Genomic DNA, 10,813 nt, shown 5'->3' with positions numbered 1-10,813 from the left:
TAACTTCACGTGTTGTTTGACCGTTGTCAGTTCTTACTGAATCTTGCAATTAACTTATCGCTACCTTTCAGACTAGCTACAGCTCTGAAACTTTTAAATGTTAATTTGTTATAATACTGAAAACAAAATCTTATTATTAACATTTTGGTATATAAAAGTTTTATATTTTACAATTATATCTGTTTGGTAATCAAAGTATGTCATGGGAACTTGCCTCACTCTTCGTCCATCCAAGGATTTTTTAAATAATCGTCAATTGTTTCGATTTCGTCCTTATCGAACCATTCAGTAAAATCCGAGTTCTCTGCTACCGCAATTACGGTCATTGACTTTCTTTGGCACTTGGCGGCAATGTGAACAGGTCTAATTCTAAAAGAAGATCAACCTTCCTACCTTAATTATATGTTACAATATAGATAATTAATTCCTTAATTTTTGCTATATATATATTATATTGTGATAAAGAGTTGATATTAAAAATGAATTTGAACTCCTTGAGAGTCTTGAGTTCCATAATGATCATTAGTGATCTCCTTAAATCAATACTGAAAACAACCACTGACTTGACCAACTATTTCAAAGGGTATTTTGTAATGGAATTGAACTCTTGCAGAGTCAAAAGTTGTTCAAAGACAGATCCATGAGCATACGCTGTCAATGATGAATGCTTTCCATATCAAACAGTAACATAAATGGGACCAAAATAGGAAACTACGTCAAATTTTCAAAGCGCTCTGGTTTCATTTCAATGCCTGCGTAGAGAGACGGGATATGCTTGTGATTTTCAGCGATGACCCAATCATGATTAGGAAGAGAAACTCGATATTGTGCAGCCGTGGCGCAGTGGTTAGAGTTCTGGCTCAGAACCCAGAGGTCCGAGGTTCGACGCCGACTCTAGCCCAATAAGCGACATTGGTAAGGGAGGAGGCGTGAACTTCTAGTTAAATGCTCTCCCGTGGTGCTCCGTGATAAGACCGTAAGGACTTCTGGGAGCACTTAAAAAATATATATATTCCATGTACACTAGTTAAGGAGCTTGTTTGTTAGCAGCGGTGATTCCAAATGGTATCCGAGTTTTTTTGCCTTGACTTATAAAGTGCACATCCTTTAGGAATTAAAAAACACCAAACCTCTCTCACATTCTTCATAGTAGCTGTGCAAAGTGGATTATCCACGTGACTTAAACGAAGTTCTTTTTGGGCTCGCATCAGCTTGACTGGAACTGTGTGGACGTATCTTTTTCCTTCAAACCCGCGGAGGAACCCATATATATTTTTTTAATTGTGATTAACCCTTATTTTTTTAATTGTAATTTTATATTTTCTTTAGAACTTTTATTGTTAATAACGTTTTATTTTGTTGATTATGCTTTGATGTAGTTTATATACACACACTTGTGTGTATATAAACTGCAACTAATGATAAGATCAGTACAATCTTTTTTCAGAAACCTTGTTTGTGTTTGTGAAAGTAATTTATTTACTACGACAACAAATGTCAACTAAAAAAAAAAAGAAAGAGTTATTAGGAGTTATTTTCAATTTTTTTTTTTTAAAAGTTGTCATTCTTAAAAATAATATGCATGTATATAAACATATCAACATGAGCAATTTTTGCTATTATTGATATTTTTATTATTGCAATTTTTGCCATTATTATTATACAAGGAAAGGTTGGCATCACTTTCAACCATAAATTCTTACAAGAAAGAATTAACCGAACTTTTTAATGGCAAACAAATTTTCTTTAAATTTAAATAAAACTAAGTATACTTTTTTCATAGACTTAACAATAAATTATTCCATTAAAACGTCTTGATCTTTATATTGGCGACTCTAAAATAACTAGAAAGTCATCATTGAAGTTTTTAGGAGTGATACTTAACGAAAACTTGTCATCGAGAGAACATATAAGAACAATAGTAGATAAAATTTCAAAAAATATCGGCATATTATACAAAGCTAAGCAATTATTAAACCAAAACTGCTTAAAAAATCTTATATTTCTCCCTCATACATTGTTATATAAACTATGCAAATATTGCATGGTGCAGCTCTAATGTAATGCGCTATTTGGTTACTAAATTTTCTATTGCCATCAGAGGTCCTAAATTATGGAACATTTTATTAAATAACAAACTGAAAAATTGTTCTTCACCTTCTCTTCAAACAAAATTCAAACAAAAACTTATTAACGATGTTAATAAATCAAATTTCTTTAAAGATTTTTTTTTTTTTTAATTTTATTTTATTTTTAACAACTATCTTATTAACTTGTGTCTAACTTAAATTTTCTTTAAATTATCGTATCAACTTATCTTTAGTTTTTAATTAATTATTTTTTATTTTATTTTTACGATTTTCTTTTGATTATAGATTAGTAACTGATCTTAACATACTTGTTAATATTTGTATATAATTTTTAAATAGTACAAAGTAATTGTACCTTTAAATGGTTGTACACGCTTGATGATGAAAGTATGTCGGGGCGTAGTGATTGCACAAAGCAATTTTCCCATAATAAAGGTAGCTGTGAATAAAAGAAAAGTATATATTTTTTAAACAGTTTTGGTCTAAAATCCTTTTAGCTTTATATAATAAGCCAATATTTTTTGATGTTTTGTTTTCTATTATACTTATGTGTTCACGCCATGAAAGATTTTCGTCTAGAAATACTCCTGAGAACGCGCACGAGTGCTCTCTTTTTATAATAGAATTATCAATACAAAGATAGGGAAGTTTTAATGGAATAATTGTTTTTTCGTGGAGTCTATCAGAAAGAGTGTATTTGGTTTAAATTATATTTAAGGATAGTTAATTCGACTTGAACCATTGAGTTAAATTTGTGAGTTCCTTATTGACTGCTTCAAATAAGAAGTCGATGTTACTATTAGAGTAAAACAAGTTTGTGTCATCGGCGAGTAAAATTGAAGTTAAAATATTAGAAAACCTATGTAAGTCGTTTATATAAACAAGAAAGAGTAGTGGTCCAAGTATTGATCCTTGAGGAACACTGCATGTGGCTGTCGTATATTTTGATTTTCCTTCATTATACGATATATATTGTTTTCTATTTGTTAAGTAACTTTTAAACCAATCAATGTTTGAGTTTTTTATGCCATAATGTTTTAGTTTAGCTAAAAGAATGTTATAATCAACTGTGACAAACGCTTTGCTGAGATCTATAAAAACTCCTACTGTATATTTTTTTTCATCAAACGCTTTAAGTATGTCATGAATAAGGTGAATAATGGCATGGTCAGTGAAATGTCTTGACTTAAATCCGAATTGTTTTTTGCAAAGAATGTTATTACTATTTAGAAAGGAATAAAGTCTATTGTACATAATTCTTTCTAGTATTTTTGAGAAACAAGGAAGAATTGAGATCGGCCTATAGTTTACAACATTTGAAACATCACCAAATTTGAAAATTGGTACAACTTTTGCAATTTTAAGTCTTTCGGGACAAACGTCTTGTTTTAAAGATAGATTAAAAATGCGCAATAGTGGAATAATTATATATTTTATTGATTTTATAATGACGCGACTACTGATATCATCATATACTAAACTTTTTTTAGGTTTTAACAAAAACATTGTATCCAACAGTTCTCTTTCGTAAGTTCATTATTGTCCATTACATTGGTATTATTAAAATTTAAAAAAGATTCGAACTTTACTTTTGTGTTTTTGTTTTTGATGCTAAGTTAGAACCTACATTAACAAAGTACTAATTAAATTGTTCTGCAGTTAAAGATTTATCTGTAATAAGTTCATTATTTAATTTAAGATTGATTGGAAGGCTATTACAATCAAGATTTTTTTTCCAAATACTTCTTTAATTATGTTCTAGATCTTTTGCGTTTCATTTTTGTGTTTACTTAATTGTTTAGAATAATAATATTTTTTAGAATGTATTAAAATTGATTCAAATGTCGCTTATAGTTTTTACACTTGGTTTCATTTTCAAGTGTTCTTTTTTTGATAAATTTATTATATAAACGTTGTTTTTTTTTGGAAAACTTGAAAATACCCTTTGTTATCCAAGGATTTAATAGTGTTTTTGTTTTGACAAATTTTGCATTCTCTGTAAAAACTTTGTTATAAACTTTTTGAAATTTGTTAAGTAACATATCATATGCTTTATTAACGTTTTTAATTCTTAAAAGATGATTCCTATTTATAAAAGATAATTGGTTATGAAAATAGTTCATTCTTAACTGTTTGATTGGTTATGAAAATAGTTTATATTACTTTCATTGATTACTCTAGTTGTTCTTTTCATTTTTTGGGCACGAATATTGTCGCACTTTTGTGACACTAATATTATCGCACTTTTGTGACACTATAAATACTGGAAAGTGGTCAGAAATGTCAGATTTAAATATTCCTTTTAATTTTGGTATTAATGAACTCATTAGTGATTATTTGATCAATTGCAGTAGCACTTTTTTTGATAATTCGAGCGTGTTTATTAATTAGTGGAATGTAACCATTCTGGAAAATACAGTTGAAAAAGTTATTTATTTTTTTAATTGCGTCATACTCAAGAAAGTTGAGGTTAAAATCGCCCACGATGTACACACTTTTATTCGATCTTGATTCGATTTTAAATATATTTTCTACGTAATCTTTAAATAGTTTTATTGTTCTAGAAGGTGGCCTGTATATAACGTAGACAATAATGTTTTTTAAGGCTTTGTTTGCGATTTCAATGCGCAACGACTCATAATTGCTTGTGGTTGAGCATAATTCTTGTTTACATTCATATGACAATAAGTTATTTATAAAAATGCATAATCCCCCACCTGTCTTCTCAGAGTTCCTAAACTGATGAATTGATTTATAATTTTATAAAAATTAAATATTTTAATACCTTAAAATTATACAGTATTTTAAGGTAATTAATGTAGGCCCTAGGTTATATAATGGCTACCGTATACCAATATACTATGATTTGGTGATACTTGGCCCATATATATATATATATATATATATATATATATATATATATATATATATATATATATATATATATATATATATATATATATATATATATATATATATATATATATATATATATATATATATATATATATATATATATATATATATATAGTTGAAGCTACATAGCAGTACAGTACTGAATGCAGTATAATTATTACACCATTACCATTGCAATACATGTTTGCTAATAATAAATTAGAAAAGCTATAATAGTTAACGATGATGCAAGTTAAGTGCTTTGGTTGCTCCTTCAGACTCTTTAGAAGTAATGAAGTATGACCAACCAGTTGTAGTTTGGGGTTCGACTGCTAGCAATAGATCATTCAAACCAACGGTAAAAATATCTGGAGGATCTCTGAAGGAGAAAAGTTGACTTGGACTATGAGGGTGAAGAAAGTTTATGGTTACTTCTCTTTTTTCTGGATTGCTTTCCAACACACAACCTATCCACCAATGTTCATCACACTCTACAACCATGTAACCAGTAATTGAACTGAAGTTGAGCTGGCAAACATTCCGTGATGTAATTTTTTCAATTCTAGACACAGAACTGGAACAATAATCTTGTTCTTGAAGTTCATTCGTCGATAATGGTTTAAAGCAATGAAGTTTTTGGGTACCAGGAATCGTTTTAGCATTCGAAAATCTTTCCTTTTATATTGTGGATTCGATTTGCCAATCATTTGTAGTGAGGTATTCAAAGGAAATTCCATGGATATTTTCTTTAGCAAAAGCATATAATTGATAAGTGGTCATTATTTGGTCATGGTATGGACGTTGTAAGCTTGCTATTGCTGCTTCACGTTTAACAGTTCCTCCAACTCCATTACAAGGGCCCTTACCATGACTTGTGGCAAAAAAATGTCATTCGGCTGGAATACCAAAATCCTCTTTGTGATAGCACAGATTTATGAAATTCTTGCAGTTTTTGTATTGTGCTGCACAGCCAGCACTAAAATATGCTATTTTTAAAACCTCAAATTTCACTTTTAAAAAATTAATTAGTTTACGCTGAAAAAGATGAACTGCAATTGTGTCATGAGTATTACATTCCAAAAGCAGCACATAACTTCCATGACATAAATTTCCTTCATATTTATAATAAAAAATAAAAGGATATAAAGTTGCTTGATTATTTGTCCAATGATATCCCTGTGCTGCATCTTGTATAATAAATGCATAATTTTCTGAAAAATCACCGATAACCAGAAATTTTCTATCTGATAAATTGTTTTTCTTCCAGTCTAAATATTTTGCCTGCTCTTGAGCAATAAAATCATGCCTAGTAAGTGTTTTCAAACTCCCTAAAAATCTTTCAATAAATTCATCAGTGGACTGTATAAAGGTTTAAAGCTGGGACCTTTTTGTTGTAGTCACTGTTTATACTCAATTTTTTCAACTCCTTTAGTTTCAAAGCATTGCAACAGTCGTTCCTTTAGCATAGCAACTCTAGGGCAATTTTTACACTCGCCTAGAGGACATGCTGGCAAGGAAGGATTGCATTGGATTTTTGCCAAAGCATGTTTGTAGTTCTTAATAGGGGTTTCTAGTTCATCTAGTTGTAAATCATCCATATGTGATCCGACTATCATGAGTTTAACATTTTGATGATTGGTACATAAACACACACACAGTGAGTACCACTCCTGCAAAGGCACATTCTTTTGGACGTAGCTCTGCAAACTTCGAAAACCCAATTCTGATATTTGGATACTTTTCTGAAAATAATTGATAAACTTCCTTCAAATTACTTAAAACTAATCTTTTCTGAATATGTTTTCTTTCCCCATTTTCCATAACAGATAGGAAATCTTTTTTTCCAGGCATTACACGGCTAACAGTGTCAGAGTAATAAAACTCTTTTACGACATTTTTCACATGTACAGGTAGTGATTTCCCCTTTTTTGGATTAGGGGTTGATAAAACACCTTTGGTTATTAAAACAACTTTTGCTTGAGATACGAATCCATTGAGCAACAAATATTGTCAAAATCATGACCTTTTCACTCTTACTTTGTGTTGATTTATACTTATCCTGAAGCACTTTAACAATGTCATTAGCGAATGTGTTGGAAACTTTTTTTTTAGTTGCTTCGCATTCATCATCCTCTAAAGTATCAATTGCATCTGAATAAGTAGATAAAAGGTCTGACTTCCTTTTTACAAGTTTTTTAAGCTTTTTCTTTTTCTCCGGAATATAACTTTTAACAGTTTGTAACTTGCGCTTATCCAAGGGTGACTCACCCAATAACGACAAGGATTTATTAAAAATAGAAATTTCTACTTCCTGGCACTGATAATTTTTATCTCCCTTGTCACTACAAATATCTTGAGATCTGGAACTGCCTTGAAAATCTGACTCTGTTTTACAATTTGCAGAATTTTTATCATCACATAGTCCTATTTCGGAAGGTAAGCCAGTGATCCTCTTTCGGCAAGTATCACCTAATTTTGCTCCAGCCATAAGTTTTAAGGGATACATAGCTACTTACCGACTAGTAGCTACCCTCAAGGTTTTATATTGTTTTTTCTTATGGTGTTGGAAAAGATCATAACAAAATGTTGTCTCTTCTTTAACTCTTTTACTTGTGCTTGAAATGCCATTTTTAATCTAAATTTAATTTGAAAATAGCTAAAAACAAATTTCTAAGTTGTCTTTTGATGACTAATTCAATGGAAATGAATTGATTATTTTAATATAAATATATATAGCTTTAAGCCTCATATAATTTAATACTGACTTAGTATGTATTTATAGTACTAGTAATTAAATTACAACCTAGAAAATAAAAGAAAAAAAGGATATAGTTGATAATATATATTTACAACAGACTATTTACAGAAAATGACCTCAAAGTATCGCATTTGTAAGGCCGATAAATATTAAATTTTTAGAACCTACTTATACTTTAATATTATTTCCAAAGCTGTTTATGGGAATCCCAAAAAGATTTTTTCATGGGACATCCACAATAAAAAAAGCAATCTGTAAAAAAAATAAATTATGACTTTTGACCTTTGCCATCGACCAGAGTCAAAGGTCAAATAACCAAATGACAAATAACTTTTTTTTTATTGAACTTATCACCTTTTTGTATACACACAAAGTTGTTCGTCTATGCAAGAGCTTCTGTTTGCCACCTAAACCAACTTCCTAAGTATAATAGCAAAAAAGTTATGACGTTTTAAATAACCAAGGTCAAGTGAAAAGGTCAAAACTTTGAAAGGTCATATCTCAGAAAATAATTGATCTAAGTCAAAAAAATTTACACGTTTTTCTTCTGTCCATATGCCAAACATGTGAGCCAATTTTCATCAAAATCCGAGTCGGTGATGTTGAATTTGACCAAAAAGTGGTTCCACTTAACGTGGAATGCCCCTTATATACAAAAACTGCTTGAATAATTCAGAATGTTTTTGTAAGCTTCTTATGTTTAAGTGGAAAAGTGAGAACGAATTAATATCCAAACATTCAATAAGGTTTTCCGATTCTATATCATAGTATATTGGATTGAAATTTCTAATTTGTTCTTTATAATAGTTAATATCAGGATCAGAATCTTTATTCAATAATGTTGTTTTTTTATTCAGAATTGATTTAAACTCATTGTATTGGAATATAGTATTTTGACTCATTGTAAGGATAAATGTATCAAATAAAAAAAAATAATGTATCAAGTAATGTATCAAAAATAACGTATCAAATAAAAAAACATATAATAATAATGAATTATAATGTGGTTATCTTATTAAGTATAATAAAATATGTTTATTTAAAGGTTAAAAGTAGAAAATGTGATTAAGCACTGGTTTGCTTTCTCCTAAAATCTTTCACAATGAGTTTATGGTAAATAATAACAGAATACTTACCATTCTTTCTGTGTTCTTTCATCTTGTTCAGTAAATTTTTTCTTACTTCACGTGTTTCGATGGAAAAATCTTCATTGACATAGATTCCTGATCCTTTGAGTTTATTAGCTGCCTGTAACACCTTTAATTTGTCCTTATAGTGAAGTAATTTGACAACTATGGTTCTAGTCTTGTTTTCTTAATTTTTTCCCGTTCTGTGAGCTCTTTCTATGTTGATAGTGCCAAGACGTAGATTACTCTCGAACAAATTTTGAACTTTTCTTTCAGTATCATCCCAATTTTCAAGTTTGTTTTCGATGACTCCATCAATCCGAATAATGTTTCTTCTTAGTCTGTCCTCCAACTGTATTAATTTTTTTTTACCTCCATCATCGATAACGTTATTATTTTTACTTTTTATCATTTATTCCAGTCCACTTACTTTTTTTTCTTGAATTTCCTGCGTGACATTTAGACTTTCTTCAATAACTTTATTGAAAAACATGATTTAATATGTTCTAAATATTTTATTGTCTCATTAATTTTTTTTAACTCAGTTTTTAATTTTCTGTTCTCCTTTTCTAGCATTTCACATCTTTCTTTAGATTTACTTGCTTCTTTAAGTACCTCGTCATATCATGACTATCATTTGTTAATTTTAGATTTCCACTTAGGAGGTTGATGATGTCTTTCTGTTGTTTGGCAAACATTTCTTGAAATATATCGCGAACTATGTTTATTGATATAATCGATTCACTTGTTTTGTTATTTGCATTGTTTTGGTTTTTAAAATCATGGCTATTTTTCTTTTCCATCGTAACGATAAAATATAATAACTAATTAGTAAGATATTTTTTAGATTTAATTTTAATATATATTTGTTATTACTCTCCTCGAAAAAAAAAAAAAAAGTTTAAAAAAAAGAGAAATTTACCAACCCCTCTTTTTGTTTCGGTAACAAAAAATAGTTTTTTAGTAACAAACTTTATCAATAAGTTTCTTCTTTAACAGCTTTTAACAGTTCTAAAACGAATCTAACTCCTTTGATTCTTTTTCTGTTTCGTCGCATTTTCTTTTTAAAGCAGCTGCCTTTTAAGAATTGATAAATCATTTTTTTTGTCAAAAAAATGACAAAAATAATGATATATCAATGAAGATTTTTGTAATAATGAATTGTTGAAGATTTTTTTTGATTTATCAAAAAAAATCTTCAACAAATTGAATAAAATTTTTGTTTAATGTGCAACATGCTGTTACGAGTAAAAACTTTTATTTTTTCTACTTCTACGACTTCTTCTAATAAAATTTCTCTTTGGTGGTTTGATTCACACTTTTTCTTTGAATTCTTTTGCTCGGCTACAGATTTGGTACTTTTGTCTGGCTGACTTAACTGATAACATTAAAGCATTTGTGATATTATTAGTGTCAGCTTGAACATTTTGAGAATTCTTATAATATTTTATAATGCAATGGTAGACTATTGATTTTGACTAAATATTTTCATTTAGAATTGTTTTGTTTATACTAAAACTACTTTTTCCAAAAGCTTGACCATGACTAACAGTTAAAATCTTTTTGATAATATTAGAAAATTCATTTTGTTTTCCGGTTGATGAAAATAGAAGGTATCTAAGCAAGTGGTTTTTTTTTATCAAATCTAAGAAATTTTTCTATACTTTTTTTCATGTTAATTTTTGAAAGGAATTGAATACAAAAGCGTGACATTATAACTTTATGTTGCAGATATTTAAATTAGCAAGATAATGTAACAACCTTTTTTAGTTTATTTAGATTAGACGTAATTGTTAATGTTTTGAGTTCGATTGCTTCAAACCAACTTGCGTTCGCTATGATTGCAGAGTCTTGTGGGATGCGTTTAAGCAAACTTTGCATGGCTTTTATGAGAAATAAAACAGTTTTATTTCTAAACTATTTTACATCACTAAAATTGATTT

Source organism: Hydra vulgaris, chromosome 05 (assembly GCF_038396675.1).
Source record: "Hydra vulgaris chromosome 05, alternate assembly HydraT2T_AEP".
In the NCBI taxonomy this organism is placed as follows: Eukaryota; Metazoa; Cnidaria; class Hydrozoa; order Anthoathecata; family Hydridae; genus Hydra; species Hydra vulgaris.
Note: the sequence above shows the minus strand (reverse complement) of the source record.